The sequence below is a fragment of the Hordeum vulgare genome, chromosome 1H (assembly GCF_904849725.1).
Source record: "Hordeum vulgare subsp. vulgare chromosome 1H, MorexV3_pseudomolecules_assembly, whole genome shotgun sequence".
NCBI lineage: Eukaryota > Viridiplantae > Streptophyta > Magnoliopsida > Poales > Poaceae > Hordeum > Hordeum vulgare.
Window position 1 is genome coordinate 87,460,079 of NC_058518.1, and position 23,620 is coordinate 87,483,698.

Consider the following 23,620-nt stretch of genomic DNA (forward strand, 5'->3'; position numbering starts at 1 on the left):
ACAACTATAAAAAGACGACAGAGGCTGTAATGATTAAACACCTGCAGAGGAGGGGTTTTAAGCCTAATTATAAGGTGTGGACATTTCATGGCGAGTCTATACAATGCACAAGAGCTGAGGTGGTCCATCGTCGCACCGACGAGCATGGTACCGGGATCGAAGACATGGTGCAAGACTTTGATGATGCTCGGGATTCGGAACATGAGATGGAGGAATCTGCAAAGGCCTTTTATGAAATGTTGGAGTCTTCAAAACGTCCTCTCCATGAGCACACTGAGCTCTGTCAGCTAGATGCAATTGCACAAGTAATGGCTCTGAAGGCTCAGTTCAACTTGGGAAGAGAATGCTACGACACGATGATGACACTATTTGGATGCTTCCTACCCAAAGGCCATGTCATGCCTGCAAACCTGTACCAGTCAAACAAAATACTTCGTGTACTTATGATGCCCTATGAGAAGATAGATGCATCTGAGAAAGGATGTGTCTTATTTAGGAAGGAGTATGCACACTTGGACTATTGTCCCAATTGCCAGTCTTGCAGGTATCTTGTGGTAGACAACGGTATGGGTGAGAAGAGGCAGACCAAAATCGCCGTTAGTGTTCTTCGGTATATGCCAATCGTACCAAGACTTCAACGTCTTTTCATGGTCGAAGAGACAGCCAGGCAGATGACATGGCACAAATTGGGCAAAAGAACCGAACTAGATGTGGATGGGAATAAGATGGTGGTACACACATCGGATGGGGAAGCGTGGAAACATTTCGATGGATTGCATCAGGATAAAGCGGCAGATCCAAGGAATCCTCGAGTCTGCATCACCATGGATGGTTTTAATCCCTTCGGGATGACGGCAACCAAATATAGTTGTTGGCCTGTATTTGTCATTCCACTCAATCTTCCCCCCCGGACAGATTATGCAAAGAAAGAACATATTTCTGACGTTGATAATTCCAGGGCCCAGTTATCTGGGGAAGAATATGAATGTGTACTTGCAGCCGCTTAAGGATGAATTGGAAGAAGCTTGGGATAATGGGGTCAAGACATACGATGCCGCTAGAAAACAAAACTTCAAAATGCATGTGTGGTACATGTACTCTATGCATGACTTGCCGGCGTATGCACTATTCTCTGGATGGTGTGTGCATGGAAGGTTCCCGTGCCCCCAATGCAAGGCAGCTCTTCAGTTTCATTGGTTGCAGGAGGGTCGGAAGTATTCTTGCGTTGACTTGCATAGACAGTTCGTGGATCCCGACCATCAGTTCAGAAAAGACAAGAAGAACTTTACCAAAGGTAAAGTTGTCAAAAACTTGGCACCACCTGCGTTGACAGGCCAACAGATCATGGATCAGTTAAACGCCCTCGAGCCTGATCCAGAGCGTCCAGGGTATTTCAAGGGGTATAATTCAAAACACGCTTGGACTCACAAGCCATGCTTTTGGGATCTGCCTTACTTCAAAGACCTCCTTCTTCCACACAATATCGACATGATGCACACTGAAAAGAATATCGGAGAGGCTATTTTTGGTACATTGTTCGACATAGATGGGAAGACAAAGGATAATACTAAGGCTAGAGTCGATCAAGAGACACTATGTCATACACCGTTACAAAACATGCGAGAAGGCAAAGGAAAGCAGAAGTGGTCGAAGCCAAAGGCCTGGTTCAATCTTGGAAGGCCAACTATGAGGGAAATTATCTTGTGGGTCAAAATGCACTTGATGTTCCCCGATGGGTATGCCGTGAATCTAAAGAGGGGAGCGAGTCTTGAAAAATGAAAAATCTTTGGTCTCAAGAGTCATGATTGGCACATATGGCTAGAGCGGGTAAGGCCGGTGATGTTACGTGGCTTTATTCCTGAGGATGAATGGCTAGTACTGGCGGAGCTGAGCTATTTCTTCCGTGTTCTTTGTGCGAAAGATTTGTCGCCTGGCGTGGTAGAAGATATGGAGGAGTTTGCACCGGAGTTGTTGTGCAAGTTAGAGAAGATCTTTCCACCACGCTTCTTTAATCCAATGCAGCATTTAATTTTACATCTATCGACCGAGGCAAGATTGGGTGGGCCCGTGCAAAATCGTTGGTGCTATGCAACTGAGAGGATGCAGAAGACCCTTCGAGCTAAATGTAAAAATAAGCGTAGAATTGAAGCATCGATGGCTGAGGCATTCATTACTGAGGAGGTGGCAAACTTTGTGACATCACACTACGAAGCCAAAAATCATCACTTTGTGACAGCACCGGGTGTAGGCGGTTACTACAGAACTTACGCCACGAGGCTCGGCCGCAGGCTATTCGAGACTACTACGCCACGCGTGGTATTAAGAAGCAGAAGAAGGATTGCCGCGGAATGTTTCTGAAGAAGGAGAAATACATGAAGGTAATTACCTATTCTTAAGTCCTTCTACGTAGTTTTCTTGATTTCATTCATAGGCGTAGCGCTCAAAATTCTGTCTAATAACTTACAGGTGCCCCCGAGATGGTGTGCGGATAAGATGGATTGTTGGGAGGCGTTGGTTGATGAGTGGTGCACAGGCAATTGGCGAGCCGTCCACGACAATGCGAGGATCCGCGTAGCCAAATGGTTGGTGTGCCACACCATCAAGGCAGCACCAACTTACTTCAGTTCGGATGAAACTAGGTATGTGATTTTCTTCATGATTCATGCAATTCATTCTTCATGCTAATATTTTGTTCCTCTCTTTTAGGCGCATCACAATAAGACGGAGATGCCACACTTGTACGACCTTTATGGCATGGCCCATACTGCCTCGTACAAGAAGGCAAAGGCATTCTTTGAGTCTGACCTGGATGATCCAAATAACTTCACCAACATATCATCCCACCACAAGCTCGTGACATACACGGACACGGGGAAGGCTACGAAAGGGGATGACTTTAACCCGAGCCAGGAACCTTTGGATCCAGAGCTGGTGATGATATTTGGTGGTGGGAGGCCCCATGGCTCGATAGCCATTGGAGATGGGATAATACGTTGTCCACTCACTCTCCCGGAGATCAAGGCGCGCCAGTCGAGCAGCTGTCCTGAGATAACGTGTCGTCCACGGCCAGTCGATCTTGCCATCGAGGTTAGTTGTACGGACTCAGAAAACTTTCATCCATTTCATTATGTGTGTCACCATAGATCATTACTGTGGTAACGAGGAATGGTGTTTCAGGCTGCTCTTCAGAAAGAGAGAGTGGCAAACCAGGCTGCTCTTGAGAAAGAGAGATTGGCAAGCCAGGCTGCTCTTCAGGCTGCTCTTGATGAGAGGGACCAGACCACAACACGATTGCTTGAGGAGGAGAGGGCCTGGAATGAGGCGGCTCAACGGGCCCTGTACGAGCTTTTTGTGGTAAGTTTTTTTCACATTAGCCAAATCATGTGTGTAATGTCTGTTTCATTACTAACTAATACGACCCACTCTTCAGGGTGTGTGTGAGAAGAGCGGTCAAGTCCCTCCGCCGATGCCCGTCTTCTCTTCGATTGGCACGGTGAGTTTCATTATAATCTAATATTAATAATTGAGTGTCATCATGCTAACTAAGACATTGCAAAATATCTTTTCTGCAGAATAACTCCCGAGCGGCATCGCACGACCCTTCTCCAGGGCAACCGTCTCCAAACGAAGCCGCCGTGAGCAACCGTCGTGTTTCTCCTCCTTGATGACCACTACGGTAAGTTTAACTTCTCCTCTTTCATATTCTCCTTGCCTTAATTTCCCCAACAATGACATAATTAGCCCATTTAGCTCCAAAATGCCATAATAACCTCAAAATGGCATAAGAACCTTGGTTAACTCATGAATATTATATTCTTAGCTTGTTTTCCTCTAAAATGGCATAATTAGCCCATATAGCTCCAAAAAGACATAGTTAGCTAATTGAGCTCCAACAAGAGGAGAAGAAATAGGAAAAATGAAAAGAAAGAAGAAGAAGAGAAGAAGGAGAAGGAGAAGGAGGAGGAGGAGGAGGAGAAGGAGGAGAAGGCCAAGGACCTTCTAGTCATTCTCCTCCTCCTCCTTCTTCTTGATTTCTTATTCTTCTCCTCCTCCTTCTCTTTCTTCTCCTCTTTCATATTCTCCTTGCCTTCATTTCCCCAACAATGACATAATTAGCCCATTTAGCTCCAAAAAGACATTATAATCTCAAAATGGCATAAGAACCTTGGTTAGCTCATGAATATTATATTCTTAGCTTGTTTTCCTCTAAAATGGCATAATAAGCCCATATAGCTCCAAAACGACATAGTTAGCTAATTGAGCTCCAACAAGAGGAGAAAAGGAGAAGAAATAGGAAAAATGAAAAGAAAGAAGAAGAATAAGAAGAAGAGAAGAAGGAGAAGGAGGAGGAGGAGAAGGCCAAGGACCTTCTAGTCCTTCTCCTCCTCCTCCTCCTTCTTTTTTATTTCTTCTTCTTCTCCTCCTCCTCCTCTTTCTTCTCCTCTTTCATATTATCCTTGACTTAATTTCCCCAACAATGACATAATTATCCCATTTAGCTCCAAAAAGACATTATAAGCTCAAAATGGCATAAGAACCTTGGTTAGCTCATTAATATTATATACTTAGCTTGTTTTCCTCTAAAATGGGATAATTAGCCCATATAGCTCCAAAAAGACATAGTTAGCTAATTGAGCTACAAGAAGAGGATAAGAGGAGAATAAATAGAAAAAATGAAAAGAAATAATAAGAAGAAGAAGAAGAAGGAGAGAAGGAGAAGGAGGAGGAGAAGAAGGAGGAGAAGGCCAAGGACCTTCTAGTCTTTCTCCTCCTCCTCCTCCTTCTCCTCCTTCTTCTTTATTTCTTCTTCTTCTCCTCCTCCTCCTCTTTATTCTCCTCTTTCATATTCTCCTTGCCTTAATTTCCCCAACAATGACATAATTAGCCCATTTAGCTCCAAAAAGACATTATAATCTCAAAATGGCATAAGAACCTTGGTTAGCTCATGAATATTATATTCTTAGCTTGTTTTCCTCTAAAATGGCATAATAAGCCCATATAGCTCCAAAACGACATAGTTAGCTAATTGAGCTCCAACAAGAGGAGAAAAGGAGAAGAAATAGGAAAAATGAAAAGAAAGAAGAAGAATAAGAAGAAGAGAAGAAGGAGAAGGAGGAGGAGGAGAAGGAGGAGAAGGCCAAGGACCTTCTAGTCCTTCTCCTCCTCCTCCTCCTTCTTTTTTATTTCTTCTTCTTCTCCTCCTCCTCCTCTTTCTTCTCCTCTTTCATATTATCCTTGACTTAATTTCCCCAACAATGATATAATTATCCCATTTAGCTCCAAAAAGACATTATAAGCTCAAAATGGCATAAGAACCTTGGTTAGCTCATTAATATTATATACTTAGCTTGTTTTCCTCTAAAATGGGATAATTAGACCATATAGCTCCAAAAAGACATAGTTAGCTAATTGAGCTACAAGAAGAGGAGAAGAGGAGAATAAATAGAAAAAATGAAAAGAAAGAAGAAGAAGAAGAAGAAGAAGAAGGAGAGAAGGAGAAGGAGGAGGAGAAGAAGGAGGAGAAGGCCAAGGACCTTCTAGTCTTTCTCCTCCTCCTCCTCCTTCTCCTCCTTCTTCTTTATTTCTTCTTCTTCTCCTCCTCCTCCTCTTTATTCTCCTCTTTCATATTCTCCTTGCCTTAATTTCCCCAACAATGACATAATTAGCCCATTTAGGTCCAAAAAGACATTATAATCTCAAAATGGCATAAGAACCTTCGTTAGCTCATTAATATTATATACTTAGCTTTTTTTCCACTAAAATGGGATAATTAGCCCATATAGCTCCAAAAAGACATAGTTAGCTAATTGAGCTCAAAGAAGAGGAGAAGAGGAGAAGAAATAGGAAAAATGAAAAGAAAGAAGAAGAAGAAGAAGAGAAGAAGGAGAAGGAGGAGGAGGAGGAGGAGGAGGAGAAGGAGGAGAAGGCCAAGGACCTTCTAGTCCTTCTCCTCCTCCTCCTCCTTCTCCTCCTTCTTCTTTATTTCTTCTTCTTCTCCTCCTCCTCCTCTTTCTTCTCCTCTTTCATATTCTCCTTGCCTTAATTTCCCCAACAATGACATAATTAGCCCATTTAGCTCCAAAAACACATTATAAGCTCAAAATGGCATAAGAACCTTGGTTAGCTCATTAATATTATATACTTAGCTTGTTTTCCTCTATAATGACATAATTAGCCCATTTAGCTCCAAAAAGACATAGGTAGCTAATTTAGCTCCAAGAAGAGAAGAAGAGGAGAAATGAAAAGGAAGAACAAAAAGAAGAAGAGAAAGAGAAGAGAAGGAGAAGGAGAAGAAGGAGGAGGAGAAGAAGAAGAGAAGAAGGAGAAGGAGGAGAAGGAGCCCTCCTTATTCTCCTTCTTCTTCCCTCCTTCTTCTCCTCTTCTTATCCTTCTTCTTTTCCTATTCTCCTCCTCCTTCTCCTTGTCCTTCTCCTCATCCTCCTCCTCCTCCTTATTCTTGTTTTTTCTTCTCCTTCTTCTCTTCTTGCTTCTTCTCGTTTTTCTTCAACTTAGCTTATTTGTCATATATATGTTGTTGTTCTTCTTCTTCTGATTTTCTTATTCCCATTTTGCAGATTGGATGCACTACATGCATGGAAGCTGGCATTGGAGTGCTTTAGTTCCCGTTTTTATTTGAGTTGATGAACAATGTGGAACAATATGTATATGTATATATGGATGAACAATATATGTGCAACTATATGTATGTATATATGGATGAAACTTTTTATGTGTTGGTTCTTTTGATATATGGGATGTACGTTGATGAACAAATGGCATTGATGATCTTTATATGTATATCATATATGTGTTGTGACCTATTTATCATACATGTGCTATGAATTATATATATATGTGTTGTGAAATAGAAAAAATAAACAGAAATGTGACAATATAGGCTCTTTGCCGTCTGCCAGCTGATGGCAAAGGCCTTTGCCATCAGCTCACTGACGGCAAAGGTGCAACATGGCACCCAGCTGTGCTCCCTGGGTGTCCATATAGTCTATTTGTCGTCTGCTTCCTGGGGGGGCAGACGACAAAGAAGAGGGCACAGAGGAGGGGGGAGGAGGGGTAGGCAGACGGTAAAGAGTGGAGGGGGGGAGGAGGTGGAGGCAGACGGCAAAGAGTGGAGGTGGACGCAGACGGCAAAGAAGAGGGCGAGGCAGACGGCAAAGAGTGGAGGGGGGAGGAGGTGGAGGCAGACGGCAAAGAAGAGGGCGAGGCAGACGGGAAAGAAGACACGAGGCATACGACAAAGCCTCCGTTAGCCCCTAACGGTGGCAACGCCTGTCGGCTGCCGTCTCGACCTCTTTGCCAACTGCTGTTATGAAAACCTGACGGCAAAGCTCTTTGCCGTCCGCTTCGGTGAGCCTGACGACAAAGAAGCTACAATGTCGTCGTAAGCTGACGCAGAATCTTTGCCGACAGGTGGCGGACAGCAAAGACCTTTGCCGTCGGTGGAGTCCTCTTTGCCGTCTGTGATGGCAGACGGCAAAGAAGTTGATTCCTGTAGTGAATGCTTTGTTCCGGTGCTCTTTGACAAGAGCACCTTAATCTCCATAAGTTCCTTTTGGCCCCGTTGGTAGCGGGATGGTAGGACAAAAGATGGTGTGCAAGTTCTTATTGCAAGCACGCACGACTACCTTGGGATACATGCTAATGTTTGACATTTGCCTAGATGATCATTACTTTTCTGTGTGCCTTGCACCAACTTAAATACATGATATCTCTCGTCCATGACCAACCATCCATCTCCCTAGCCTATAGTGTTGTAATCGTGATAGTTACAAGTTGCTTTACTTTTGCTGTTTTACTTTCGTTGCTTTGCCACCATTATTTCCATTGCCACCATCACATCCATATCACCCTTGCTACTAATATTTCGTTGCCAAGCAAGTATCTTTCAGGTGCGGTTGAATTGACAACTCAACTGTTAAAGCTTATAAATATTCTGTGGCTCCCCTTGTGTCGAATCAATAAATTGGGTTATCTTAGCCGCGAAGACTGTTCCAATCCCCTACACTTGTGGGTCATCAAGACTATTTTCTGGCGGTGTTGCCGGGGAGCATAGCTTTATTTACATGTCTACTTGGAGTTATTTTGCTTGCTGTGATTTATCCGCTACGGGTAAGAAAGGAGACCCGAAGGTTACGATTTTACCATCCACTACAAGAAAAGGTATTGTTCTTAGCACTAGAGCTACGCTTGATTCTCCTTCCGTTATGAGTAAGTTTGCTTCACCACCTCCACATGTTGCCTCTACCGAGTCTGTCACTATGTCTGATACTTTTGATAAAGATTCTACTACTCTTGATGAGACTGGTTTACTTGGTTATTTTATTGAGTCTTAGATTGCTCAGGATGCAAAGCAGTCTGGAATTGAAATTCCTGTTACACGCTACCCCTTTGGTAGATCCTTTGGTTACCCAGACTTGAGTGGTCTCAGTGAAAGAATTCTTGATGATGATTATATTGAACTTGATGATGATTTATGCAGGGAGCTTACGGAGTGTGCTAACTCTGACCCTGCTGCTGTTAAGAAGCTGCTTGAAAAGCATTCAATGAAGAACAAATTTACTCCAAATCCTAAATTTGCTTCATCTCCTATTTGCATTGACGATGCTGATTTCGATTTCTCTGTCGATCTTTCACTTATATCCACAGTTTAAGCTGACCCCTTTTATGGCAGAGAAAACGACGACGCTATTGCACACCTTACCAAACTCACTGAGTTGGGTGGCCTATTCACTACAGAGGACAAGAAGAGAAATTATTATGTTATTAAGCTACTTCCTTTCTCTTTGAAGGGAGATGCTAAAGCATGGTATGATGCACTACCATGTGGTTCCATTAAGAGTCCTCAATATTTAGCTCAATCTTTTGTTGCTAAATATTTTCATGCTCATAAGCAACATGCTGCTTTACAAAGAATATATAACTTTAAACAGTTGCAGGATGAGCACCTCCCTAAAGCTTGGGGGAGGTATTGCACTTTACTCAAGGCTAGACCGGGACATGGAGTCCCTAAGAATGAATTGCTTGATATATTTTATGCTGGTCTAACCGATGAATCTAGAAGCTATCTGGTTAGTTGTGCTGGTTGTGTTTTCAGGGAAAGAACACTGGACTATGCTGAAGAACTAATGGGCAAGATAGCTAAGAATCATGATGATTGGTCTGTTCCTGAACCACCTCCACCACCAAATAAGAGGGGTATGCTTTTCTTGAGCCCCGAAGTTATGCAAGAAGCCAAAAAGTCTATTAAAGAGAAAGGTATTAAAGCTGAAGATGTGAAGAATCTACCTCCTATTGAGAAATTATGCGAGCCTACCACTCAGCCACCTATGGTAGAGGTACACTCTCTTTTAGAATTCAATGCAAGTGACATCCCTCATGGTAAGCCCTCTGATCAGTGTTTAGATGATCTTGATAATTACATTGTCAAGAAAATTCACTTTAATGAGAGGATTCAAAGCCAATTGCATGATAATTCCCTTGCTATCAAAAGTTTACTTGATGTTTTAAGTAGAAGTGTTAATGATGTTAAAGGCCTTGTTAAGCATTTTCATATGGTTCAAACTCAGCTTGAACAAATTTCTAATGTGCAAAAATATTTTCTTGCTAACAATGCCAAACAAGTTGGTACACACACATATGGTAAAAAGACCCGAGGTGGTACACACACCCAGGACCCCCTCTATCCGGAGGGGCATCCAAAGAGGATCGAGCAAGATTCTCAATTGCAGGAAGAAGGTGTTGTCAGCTCCCTGAAGAAGAATAAGAAAGACAAGGAAGTTGCCAACTCCAATGATCCCTTAATTGATGAAGAACCTATTGTTGATCCTAATAGTATATCTATTTCTGATGCTAAAACTGAAGATGGTGCTGAACCTGATAAAGATAATGAGAAGAATGATCCTCCTGAAGTACAAGAAGAAAAAGCACCCGACAAGCGCAAGAGATATACTAGATAATACGTTTTTGCAAGAAGACATGGGAAGGAAAGAGAACCATGGGTACAGAAATCAATGCCCTTACGAGGTAAGTCTTTCAAAACCAAAGAAGAAGAGCATTACAATAAATTTTGTGACTGGATGAAACCTCTTTTTCTTCAAATTCCTTTGACTGATGCTATTAAGTTGCCTCCGTACTCAAGGTATATGAAAGATATTGTTACTAATAAAAGAAAAGTTCCTAATGAGGCAATATCTACTATGCTTGCTAATTACTCTTTCAGTGGTAAGATTTCTGAGAAGCTTGGTGATCCAGGTATACCCACCATTCCTTGTTCCATAAAAATAATTATGTCAGAACTTCTTTATGTGATCTTGATGCAGGAGTGCGTGTTATGCCTTTCTCTCTTTACAAAAGGCTTTGTTAGATAAACTAATACCTACAAATATATCCCTTAAGATGGCTGATAAGTCAACAACAGTTCCTGTTGGTATTTGTGAGGATGTTCCTGTTAAAGTTTCTAATTGCTTGATCCTTACTCACTTTGTTGTGCTTGACATGACCGAGGATGGGAGCATGTCTATTATTATGAGTAGACCTTTTCTTAACATGGCAGGTGCTATTATTGATTGCAATAAAGGAAAGGTGACTTTCAATGTTAATAAGAAGGAGCACACGGTATATTTTCCGAAGAAGATTGATAAAAGGCATGGCCTTAATTATATTGAGAATATTGAAACCGTGAAGGTTGGAAAGTGGGATTGTCCTTTACATGTGCACCAGAAATACAAAACCATTATGGTGGGGACAATACCCATTAAAATAAAGGTACCATGATTGCTTTATAAGAAGTGAAACTTTTTTCTCGATATAACACCTATTTGGTAGTAATACTTGATCAACCTTGCTAACAAACATGTTTTATATGAGTAAAAAGAGAAGCTTGTCATGTTTTCATTTCCTTTATCTCTCATCCTCCTTGTTGTCGCAAAGTTTTATGTTTTTGAAGCTTCATATGTTTAACCATTGCTTCGAGCTTTCCGGAAGTTTTGCCGCTTTGGGTACTTTGATTTTTTTCAAAAGAGAAGTTGTGAGAAAAATTCCAGAAAAATTATAATAAAAATTTCCATCAAAAAAGAGACACGGGGGCACCTAGGGCCAACCAGGGGGGCCACCCCTGGTCTAGGTGGCCAGGTGGCGCGGCCTGGCCTCTGGCCGCGCCCACAAGGCGCCTGGGCCCACCTGGTCCCCTTTCCAGGTACTTCTTCTTCCCTTCAATCTCTCACTCCAAAATCCCGTTTTTTCTCGTGGAGCTCGAGTTCTTGCTGTTCTTGGTGGAAAATTTTGATCTCTCTCTACATCTCATCATTTGCATTGAGAATTTGAGCATTTGCTCCTTGGTATGTGACTCCTCCACTCCTCGAGCTAGAATTTTGATTTATAGTCTTATTTGTGAGTATTTAGGAGTTCTTGATGCTGTTCATATGAGCTTGCATGCATGTTTAGAAATTTATTTGTGAAGTTTTGATGCAAGTTTGTGCATCGCGAAAGTGAGTAGAATAGTTTGCTCCAACTCATTTTGCTTAAACCTTCATTTTTGTGATGTACTAAAAATTTCAGAAATGAGTTTGTTTGGAAAAGCAAAAGGATGGCTTGGGATGAAGAGACCCGAGCCTATCGATAGACTAACTAGAGCTACAGCTTCACCTTCTACTGTGAGGACAAGTTACAATGATGATATTGTGCACCAGAGTTGCTCCACGAGACGGACACGGCACGTGCCATGACATACCCGTGTTCAGAATTCCTTGCGGCGGCAGGTATTAAGGATGAGTTTGATAACCTCTATACAGCTGCAGGTTTGACACATCTTGTAACACGATGTGTGCACAATACCCAAAACTCACCTATTATTTCATGTAATAATACCTCTATATAATGATAAAATAATAGGTGAGTTTTGGGTATTGTGGCACATCAGGTATTCTTGATGGAATATTGTGTACTATATTGCTCGAGGGGTGTTAGCTCGTGACAACACAAGCAACATTTTGGCTCGGGATCTTGCTATCTTGGCAGCCGCCCTCCTAGGAGATAACACGTATAATATTGGTGCTTTGATTGCTCGTCGCCTCATCGCTAACAACGGCAAAGGGCCTCACTTTGGTGGCATTTATGCCATGCTTATCCTCGAGCATCTCGACCGCACTATATGAGCAGATGATTCGCCATTTCCATTCATAAGCTTTGATCTTACTGCTATGAAGAGGCATGAGTTTGTTACTAGGACTTCTGAGTTTGGTAACCTTGTTTATATTATGAGGTTTGGCGAGTTGACTACTTGCGAGATCCGTATACCTATACCACTTTTGTTTGATTATACTAGCAGGAACGGATGGTCCTTCACCGCGATTGAGTTGGACGAGTTCGTGATCCAGCAGCAGTTCCACAACCCCATGGAGGGGGTTGTTCCCGAGGAAGAGGAGCCTTCTTCTTGGGATGATAGCCGGGCATCAGTCTGTGCGCCCGAGGCCCCGTACGATTCTCAGAGCTACCGGTACCACCCCGGAGCCGGAGGGACCTCTTGGAGCCCGCAGTAGCCAAGCCCAACTTGGGCTAAAAGCCTGAGCTTGGGGGAGTATGTACCCTTCTCCCCTTTCATTGTATCATTTGTGGTTTCCTTTTTAATCTTTTCGGACTTTTTGCCTGTTCTTCTTTGTTCTTCCTTTGCAAAAACAACAAAAAACAATTCTCTTTTCTTTTGCTTTCATTTAACCTTTGGAAAACCCAAAAAGATTTCCTTTCTCTCTTTAGTTTGCTTTGTTTGCAGAGTTCAGCTCACGTCCATGGTTGCAATTGCAGTTGATTATATCTTTCTACGTTCGATCGTGCAAGTTATGATGCATTAATGATGAAGATCGACGGAAGGGATGCAACAAGGAAAGCCGATATGAACTCTGTTTTTTTCTACTTTTTTAAATATGTTTGTACTTATGACCTAGAGACCAGCTTGTAGCGACATAGTGCTATGTTTACAATGATTTCCCAGTAGTTCATGCTTTTTTGTGACTAGTCTCAAATAGCTGGAGTGCATAATGTGTTATTGAAATGATTTGCATGCATTGCATTGTTCATGGTTTGGCATATTGAAGTGTTATTTCCCTTCGGAGAGTTTTTGGATTGACTTGGCACACGCTTACACATGTTTATGACTAGAAGTCTGTGAAGCCTTGATGATCCATTTATTTCAGAATAGTTATATCACTTTCATTCCCGATTCAATGTTGCTTTGTCTCTCTGCATGATTATCACCGTTATTGCTCTCTAGTTGCTCGCTTCCCCGTCTTTTGCTAGCCTTTGCCTGTACTAAGCGGACTGACTGCTTGTCCATCCAGAACCCTTGAAATCAGTTGCGCCATATGAGTTCACCATACCTACCTATATGCGGTATTTATGTGTTGTCCTAAGTAAATTTGCATGTGCCATACTCTAAATCTTCAAATAAATATTTTCTTTTGTATGCCTGATACGTCTCCAACGCATCTATAATTTTTGATGGTTTCATGCTATTATTTTGTCAAACTTTGGATGTTTTGCATGCCTTTTATATATATTTTGGGACTAACTTATTAACTCAGTGGCAAGTGCCAGTTCCTGTTTTTTCCATGTTTTTGACCCCTTTCGGAAGAGATTTTGAAACAGAGTCCAAACGGAAGAAAATCCCTGAAAATATTTTTTCCGTAACGGAAGAAGATCGAGAAGCTTGAGAGCTAAGGCAGGGGGCCTCAGGGGCCCCACAAGCCCCCACCCCACGGCCAGGGGGAGGCCGCGGCCCACAGGCTTGTGGGCCCCCTGGGCGCCCTCTGCCCTAGGCGTTGCGCCTATATATTCCCTAAAAATCCCAAAAAATTCAAGAGATCTGCGAAAGTACTTTTCCGCCGCCGCAACCTTCTGTCTCCGCAAGATCCCATCTGGGGCAGGTTCTGGTGCCCTGTTGGAGGGGGCACGTTCTTCATCAACACCATGACCTCCCCGATGATGCGTGAGTAGTTCACCATAGACCTACGAGTGATAGCTAGTAACTAGATGGCTTTTTCTCTCTCTTGGATCTACAATACAAAGTTCTCCATGATCTTCATGGAGATCTATCCGATGTAATCTTCTTTTGCGGTGTGTTTGTCGAGATCCGATGAATTGTGGATTTATGATCAGATTACCTATGAATCTTATTTGAGTTTCTTCTGATCTCTCTTACGCATGATTTCATATCATTGTAATTCTCTTCGAGTTGTGGGTTTTGTTTGGCCAACTAGATCTATGATTCTTGCAATGGGAGAAGTGCTTGGTTTTGGGTTCATACCATGCGGTGACCTCACCCAGTGACAGAAGGGGTAGCGAGGCACGTATCGTGTTGTTTCCATCAAGGGTAAAAAGATGGGGTTTTCATCATTCGTTTGAGATTATCCCTCTACATCATGTCATCTTGCTTAAGGCGTTACTCTGTTCGTCATGAACTCAATACACTAGATGCATGCTGGATAGTGGTCGATGTGTGGAGTAATAGTAGTATATGCAGAAAGTATCGGTCTACTTGTCTCGGACGTGATGCCTATATGTATGATCATTGCCTTAGATATCGTCATGACTTTGCGCGGTTCTATCAATTGCTCGACAGTAATTTGTTCACCCACCGTGATATTTCCTATTTTGAGAGAAGACTCTAGTGAACACTATGGCCCCCGGGTCTACTCCACACCATATTTTCAACCTTACACTTTTTACTTCGTTGCACTTTCCGCCTTCAGATCTCACTTTTGCAAACAATCTTGAAGGGATTGACAACCCCTTTGAAGCGTTGGGTGCAAGCTTGTTTGTGTTTGCGCAGGTACTCTGGGCTTGATGAGACCCTCCTTCTGGATCGATACCTTGGTTGTCAAACTGAGGGAAATACTTACTGCTCCTGTGCTGCATCACCCTTTCCTCTTCAAGGGAAAAAAACCAACGCAAGCCCAGTCTCCGTCAACGTGTCAATTTCTGGCGCTGTTGTTTGAGAAGTAGCAGAAGGATTTCTGGCGCCGTTGCAGGGGAGGAAGATCAAGTCAAGAACTCATCCAAGTAGGTGTCGCAAACTCATCTCTTGCATTTACTTTGTTTGCGAGTTGCCTCTCGTTTTCCTGTCCCCCACTTCTCCAATTTGCCTTTTTCGTTTGCCCTTTTCTCTCGCTTACTTTCTGTCCGTTTGTGTGGGATAGTCTATTCTGATGGCTAGATCCACCACTTCGAACGATACTCCCGAGAGCGAAGTCCTAAATTTCAAACAAATTGAGGAAGAAAACTTAAAGGACGTTTGGTATAGGATTTGCAATGCTCAGAGTAGATCCACTCATAAGCAATCCACTACCGTCCTGCTTCGCAGATTTTATGTGGGTGTTTCTCCTTGGAATAGGTACATTCTTGACACCATCGTAGGTGGAAATTTCTTGGGTAGCCATACCGTTGATTCTTACGTAGCTGTGATAAATTTGGTAGGCTCACCCCCACTCATGGTTAATGGAACTACCTTAACTCTGGAACATGTGATGCGTAGGCCGGACGTCATTGAAAATAAAGTTTCTATGATTGAACTCATTGAGAATTTGGATAAAAAGATCCACAATCAAAACACCCAGTATGGATCCAAGGTGGGAATGGTTTTGAAAATTTTAAAGGAGAAGGAACCCACAGTTAACAAAAAACTAGGTCATGATTCCGCTAGGATTGGCAAACTAGGAGATGTTATAACCAACTTGGGTTCCACTTTTGCCGCTATGCAGAATACTCCAAACTTTGCCCACAATAAGGTCACCAAGTCTATTTTTGTTCCCAAAAATAGCGGTGAATCATCTAGCAAGAAAGATGAAAACCCTAAGATCATAAGTGATCACGCCACTTATGGGTTGAACACCAAAGACGACGATACGTGATTCTATCGCTTTTATGCCTAGCTAAGGGCGTTAAACAATAGCGCTTGTTGGGAGGCAACCCAATGAATTTATCTTTTTCTTTCTGTTTTGTTGCATCCACACCATCACAATTCTGTTGTGATTGTGTTTTTTGTGTTTCCTTTTGTGTTTGAGCCAAGCAAAACCTTTATGACTAGTCTTGGTAATGGTTGTTTGATCCTCCTGGAAAAAGACAGAAACTTTTCACTCACGAGATGATTTTTAATTTTTATTCAGAAAGAGATTTTGAGTTTATTCTTTTTGCTGCTGGTTGATATTCTTTTTTCCCAGGCCGTCGTAATGTTTCAGATTTGTTGAGGTATCAGAAGTATACAAAGTATACATATTGCTACAGACTGGTATGTTTTTGACAGATTCTGTTTTTGTTGAGTTCGTTGCTTGTTTTGATGAAACTATGGTTAGTATCGGGGGGTACTAGCTATGGAAAAGTGAGAATACAGTAGCCCAACATCAATATATATAGAATTCAAGTTTGCTACAGTACCAAAAAAAGTGGTAGTTTGTTTTCTTGTGCTAATGTTATCACGAGTTTTTGTTTAAGTTTTGTGTTGTGAAGTTTTCAAGTTTTGGGTGATGTTCTCATGGACAAAGAGATAAGGAGTGGAAAGAGATCAAGCTTGGGGGTGCCCAAGGCATCCCAAGCCAAATTCAAGGACACCAAAAAGCCTAAGCTTGGGGATGCCCCGGGAAGGAATCCCCTCTTTCGTCTTCATTCCATCGGTAACATTACTTGGAGCTATATTTTTATTCACCACATGATATGTGTTTTTCTTGGAGCGTCTTGTATCTTAGGAGTCTTTTCTTTTTGTTGTGTCACAATCATCCTTGTTGCACACCTTTTTGAGAGAGAGAGACATACACTCATCATGATTTTGCTAGAATGCTCATAGTGCTTCACTTATATCTTTTGAGCTAGAAACTTTTGCTCTATGTGCTTCACATATATCTTTTAGAGCACGGCGGTGCGTGACTTGGTAGTTGGCTTATGCTATGAAAGTAGTCCCAAAGGTGATGGATACCCAAAGAGGATGCAAAAACCTCCATCTTCATGTGCGTTGAATAGAAAGAGAAGTTTTGATTCCTCTCAAATAGTTTTGAGACTTGGATTTGGTAATATTAAGAGCTATGTTAGTAGGGTGTTGTGAATCCAGAAATACTTGTGTTGAAGTTAGTGATTCCCGTAGCATGCACGTATGGTGAACCGCTATGTTAGGAAGTCGGAGCATAATTTATGTATTGATTGTCATCCTTTGTGTCGAGGTCGGCATCGCGCGATGGTTAACACCTACCAACCCTTCCCCTAGGAGTATGCTTTTAGCACTTTGTTTCGATTACTAATAAAAACTTTCGCAACAAGTATGTGAGTTCTTCATGACTAATGTGAGTCCATGGTACAGATGCACTTTCACCTTCCACCATTGCTAGCCTCTCTAGTGTCGTGCAATTCTCGCCGGTGCACAAACCCACCATATTCCTTCCTCAAAACATCCACCATACCTACCTACTATGGCATTTTCATAGCCATTCCAAGATATATTGCCATGCAACTCCCACCGTTCCGTCTCATGACTTGTGCCTCACTCTCATATTTCCATTGCATGATCGTAAGATAGCTAGCGAGATGTTTCAACGTCATACGCCATGCTAGATCGTTGCACATCCCGGTACACTACCGGAGGCATTTCCTATGGAGTCATCATCATTGTGATCTTTGAGCTGTGAGTAAATAAAAGTGTGATGATCATCATTATTAGAGCATTGTCCCATGTGAGAAAAAAGAGAGGCCAAAGAGCCCAAAAACAAAAAAAAGAGAAAAAAGAGGCCTAAGAGCCCAAATGAAAAGAAGAGAGAAAAAGAGAGAAGGGACAATGTTACTATCTTCTTCCACACTTGTGCTTCATAATAGCACCATGTTCTTCACGATTGAGAGCTTCTTGCTTTGTCACTACCATATGCTAGTGGGAATCTTCATTACATAACTTGGCTTGTATATTCCAATGATGGGCTTCCTCAAAATTGCCCTAGGTCTTTGTGAGCAAGCAAGTTGGATGCACACCCACTAATTTTCCTTTTGAGCTCTCACATACTTATAGCTCTAGTGCATTTCTTGTATGGCAATCCCTACTCATTGACATTGATATCTATTAATGGGCATCTCCATAGCCCATCGATACGCCGAGTCAATGTGACCATCTTCCCCTTTTTGTCTCACAACCACCACCACACTCTACCACCTATAGTGCTATATCGATGGCTCGCGCTCATGTATTGCGTGATAGTTATAAAAAGTTTGAGAAAGTAAGAGTGCGAAAACAATTACTTGGCCAATACCGGGGTTGTGCATGACTTACATTAGTTGTGTGAGGATGATGGAGCATAGCTAGACCATATGATTTTGTAGGGATAACTTTCCTTGGCCTTGTTATTTTGAAAGTTCATGATTACCTTGCTAGTTTGCTTGAAGTATTACTATTTTCATGTCAATAGAAAACTATTGTTTCGAATCTTATGGATCTGCACATTCATGTCATGTGAAAGAAGTTGCAAAGGACAACTATGCTAGGTAGCATTCCACATCAAAAATTCATTCTTTATCACTTCCCTACTCGAGGACGAGCAGGAGTTAAGCTTGGGGATGCTTGATACGTCTCCAACGTATCTATAATTTTTGATGGTTTCATGCTATTATCTTGTCAAACTTTGGATGTTTTGCATGCATTTGACATATTTTTTGGGACTAACTTATTAACTCTGTGCCAAGTGTCAGTTCCTGTTTTTCCATGTTTTTTACCCCTTTCAGAGGAGATTTTGAAACAGTGTCCCAATGGAAGAAAATCCCTGAAAAGATTTTTTCCATAACGGAAGAAGATCGGGAAGCTTGAGAGCCAAGGCAGGGGGCCTCAGGGGGCCCACAAGCCCCCACCCCCCGGCTAGGGGGGAGGCCGCGGCCCACAGGCTTGTGGGCCCCCTAGGCGGCCTCTTCCCTAGGGGTTGCGCCTATATATTCCCTAAAAATCCCAAGAAATCAGGAGATCATCAAAAGTACAATTCCGCCGCCGCAAGCTTCTGTCTCCCCAAGATCCCATCTGGGGCACGTTCTGGTGCCCTGTCGGAAGGGGATTCGGATACGGAGGGCTTCTTCATCAACACCATGACCTCTCCAATGATACGGATACTTGTCTCGGACGTGATGCCTATATGTATGATCATTGCCTTAGATATCGCCATGACTTTGCGCGGTTCTATCAATTGCTCGACAGTAATTTGTTCACCCACCGTGATATTTGCTATTTTGAGAGAAGCCTCTAGTGAACACTATGGCCCCCGGGTCTACTCCACACCATATTTTCAGCCTTACACTTTTTACTTCGTTGCACTTTCCTCCTTCAGATCTCACTTTTGCAAACAATCTTGAAGGGATTGACAACCCCTTTGAAGCGTTGGGTGCAAGCTTGTTTGTGTTTGCGCAGGTACTATGGACTTGACGATACCCTCCTTCTGGATCGATACCTTGGTTCTCAAACTGAGGGAAATACTTACTGCTCCTGTGCTGCATCAGCCTTTCCTCTTCAAGGGAAAAAAACCAATGCAAGCCCAGTCTTTGTCAACGTGTCAATTTCTGGCGTTGTTGTTTGAGAAGTAGCAATGCCTGAATCGGTAATGTAGTGACTAGGGGCTATCAGTATCTTCCATGCTAGGTGGGTTATTCTCAAGATATGTGTTGATTCACTATCATTCACGAGAAACTGGATGGTAATCTGGATGCCCAGTTCCATGCTCAAAAGTCAAATCAAATTTATTGAAACAAAACTTCCCCGGGATTGTTGTTTGTATGGACGGTACCCGTGGATTTGGCCCGCCGTGGAATGTGATCGATTGGTGGAGGGGGAGTAAAAACTTTACTATTTTGTTTGGGAACCGCCTATAATGTATTTAGCATGGAAGATATTGAGATCTCTTAGTTGTTAAATTGAGAATGAAAGCATGCCACCCAAAATTTTGATTCATCCCTGTTTTAAAAGCTTAAGCTCTGACACCTTTACTGTTGAGTCAGCCTCTTCTTATAAAAAAACACCAACTGTTGAGAGCATAATTCTCATTCTGAGTGTAATGTGCATTGTCCCAAAGTACCAAATTGTCTTCTCCATGATTGTGATATTACTCATTCTGAAATATTTATTTCTATTCTCCTTTAAGACTCCGAAGGGGCGTTTGCATTTATGTTTTGCTTCACTCATGGGGTCTAGCGAGATACCACTCTAGTATGTCCAAGTCATGTGCATTGTTATCTCGGCATGATTTTCAGTTGCATATTATTCATTATTAGTTGTTTGAAACTCTTCACATGTTCGAAGGATTGCTTCGTGCATTGTCTTTGTAGCATTGCTTCAATACTTGTTGGACTTGTTCGTAGTACATGCTTATATAGATCTAATGAAGCAAAAGAGTTTGTCAAAGTTCTCTTTGTCGCGTCCAGATCGTTGACCTGAATTTCTTGAGGACAAGCAATATGCTAAGATTGGGGGAGTTGATACGTCTCAAACGTATCGACTTTTCCAAACACTTTTGCTATTGTTTTGACCTCATTCTTGCATGATTTGAACGAAACTAACCCGGACTGACGATGTTTTTTGGAGAGCTGCCTTTATGGTTTTCTTATGTGCAGGAAAATAGATTTTTAGGTGTCCCGTAAAATTCCAAAAAATAGAGAAAATACATGTACCGGGAGGAACCCTTGACCAGAAGATGGGCCAGAGGGGGGCCACCAGGCCTCCACGCGACCTGGAGGCGCGGCCTGCCCCCTGGCTGCACAGGGAGGCCGCCTGGGTGGGACCACCTCCTCTGGTGCTCTTCCTAGGCTCCTATTTTTACCCATGACGGAGAAATCCCAGAACAGAAGTCGTTTCGCTAATTCTCGACGCGGAGCCGCCGCCACGCTCCGTTCTTCTCCTGGAAAGCTAATCTGGAGGCTGCCTTGGCCTTCGGACAGGGGAAATCGCCGCCATCGTCATCACCATCAGCACTCCATCACCCTTCCATGGCTTCCCCTTTCATGTGTGAGTAATTCCCTGCTGTAGGCGAAGGGGATGGTAGAGATTGGATGAGCTAGATCATGTAATAGTTTGTCAGATTGTTGGGGGCATGTTGCCTATTATCTACTATGGTGTTTATCATCTTTGCTACTACTTGTTGCTCTTAATGCTTGTCACTTTGGGCCTGAGTGCCATGATTTCAGATCTGAATACCTTATGTTTTCATGAATATATTTGTGTTCTTGATCATATATATGAGTAGTATGCACCTATTATAGTCCGGAACCGGCGATCCCAATGGTGACAGCTTGGGACACCAAAGGGGATAGATTATAATTTGAGGATTCCATGTATCCATTGATTATTAATGCTTTGTTCCGGTGCTCTTTGACAGGAGCACCTTAATCTCCATAAGTTCCTTTTGGCCCCGTTGGTAGCGGGATGGTAGGACAAAAGATGTTGTGCAAGTTCTTATTGCAAGCACGCACGACTACCTTGGGATACATGCCTAATGTTTTATATTTGCCTAGATGATCATTACTTTCTGTGTGCCTTGACCCAAGTTAAATACATGATATATCTCATCCATGACCAACCATCCATCTCCCTAGCCTACAGTGTTTTAATCCTCCTAGTTACAAGTTGCTTTACTTTTGCTGTTTTACTTTCGTTGCTTTGCCACCATTATTTCTGTTGCCACCATCACTTCCATATCACTGTTGCTACTAATATTTCGTTGCCAAGCAAGTATCTTTCAGGTGCCGCTGAATTGGGAACTCAACTGTTAAAGCTTATAAATATTCTTTGTCTCCCCTTGTGTCGAATCAATAAATTGGGTTATCTTACCCGCGAAGACTGTTGTGATCCCCTACACTTGTGCGTCATCGGGGGCCTAGTAAAAATAGTTAAGCATGGCAAGGTCATAACAAGATCAATCTCCAAACATAGTGGATACTAGGGATCAAGCCTAACAAAACTAACTCGATTACACGATGAATCTCATCGAACTCCTCACCAACCAGCGAGCCTACGAAGGAATTACTCCCTCCCAGTGGAGAGCATCATGGAGTTGGCGATGAAACAGGGTTGGTGATGACGCAGACCGAAGATTCCCCTCTCCGTAGCACCAAACGGACTGTAGATCTGGCCTCCTAATGAAGAACATTAGGTAGCGGTGGCTCCCTATCACGAAACATGATGAAATTACTCTCCTATTTTTTTCTTCAAAACTAGGAATATATAATGCTGGAGATAGGGCACCGGAGCCCCGATGGACCCACTACCCACCAAGGCGTGCCAGGAGGGGGCGGCGCACCCTGGTGCCTATTGGGCACCTAGGGCCTCCCGTCCAGTGGGTCTTGGTTCCAGTATTTTTCTTTTGTTTCATAAAAAATCTCTAAAAACTTTCGTCCAATTCCGAGAAATTTTAGTTCTGCACAAAAACAACACCATGGTAGTTCTGCTGAAAACAGCGTTAGTCCGGGTTAGTTTCATTCAAATCATGCAAATTAGAGTCCAAAACAAGAGCATAAGCATTAGCAAAAGTAGATATGATGGAGACGTATCATCGTCTTAAGAAAAATGAAATTCTTGATATCTTTTCTAATGGACTAACCGATGCTTCTAGAGATTTCCTAGATAGTTGTGTTGGTTGTGTTTTCAGGGAAAGAACGGTTGCACAAGCAGAAGAGTTACTAAATAATATATTACAAAATACCGATGATTGAACACTCCCTGAACCACCACCAAAACCTATCCAAAATAATAGAGGTATTCTATTCCTCAACCCTGAAGATATACAATAAGCAAAAAGATCTATGAAGGAGAAAGGTATTAAAATTCAGGATGACAAGAAATTACCAATGATTGAAGAAATACATGGACTTGATACCCCAACACAGGTAGTAGAGGTAAACTCTCACCGTCCCTTTACTGGAAAGGATATACCTTATGCTAAGACTCCCGACCAATGCATGGATGAATTTGAGAACTACATTGTTAAAAAGAAAACTTCAACAACTATGTTTAGAATCAATTGAATAAGAATGCTAACTTGATGTTTAGAATTGCTAATGATGGGAAAGGTCTAGGTAAAGATGCCTCTATGGTTCACACTCAACTAGATCAAGTAGCAATGTCACAAAATGATTTGCTTGTTGAGATGAATAATAGTAATGATGATGTTGTTAGAGTGATGACTAGAGCAGGTAGAATGACTGAAGAACCTCTCTATCCTGAAGGTCATCCCAAAAGAATAGACCAGGATTCTCAGAGAATGAATGATGATACTTCTAGTCCTACTAAGAAGAGAAATAAAAAGAAAAATGATACGATTTTGCATGCCCTAGTGAATATGGTATTGAAAAACCCGATGAGAACCATAATTATGTTTATGTTATGATGCTGAGACACAATCTGGTAGTGAACTTGAACGTAATGATAATAATGATGTTCATGTAGAAGATCCACTAGGTAGTAATAAGGAACCTAATAATGATGTTGAGGTAGAACCTGTTGAGGGTCTTGATACCTCACCTCCTAAAAATAAACGATATGATAAGAGAGACTTTGTTGCTAGAAAACATGGAAGGCAAAGAAAGCCATGGGTTTAAAAACCCATGCCATTCCCTC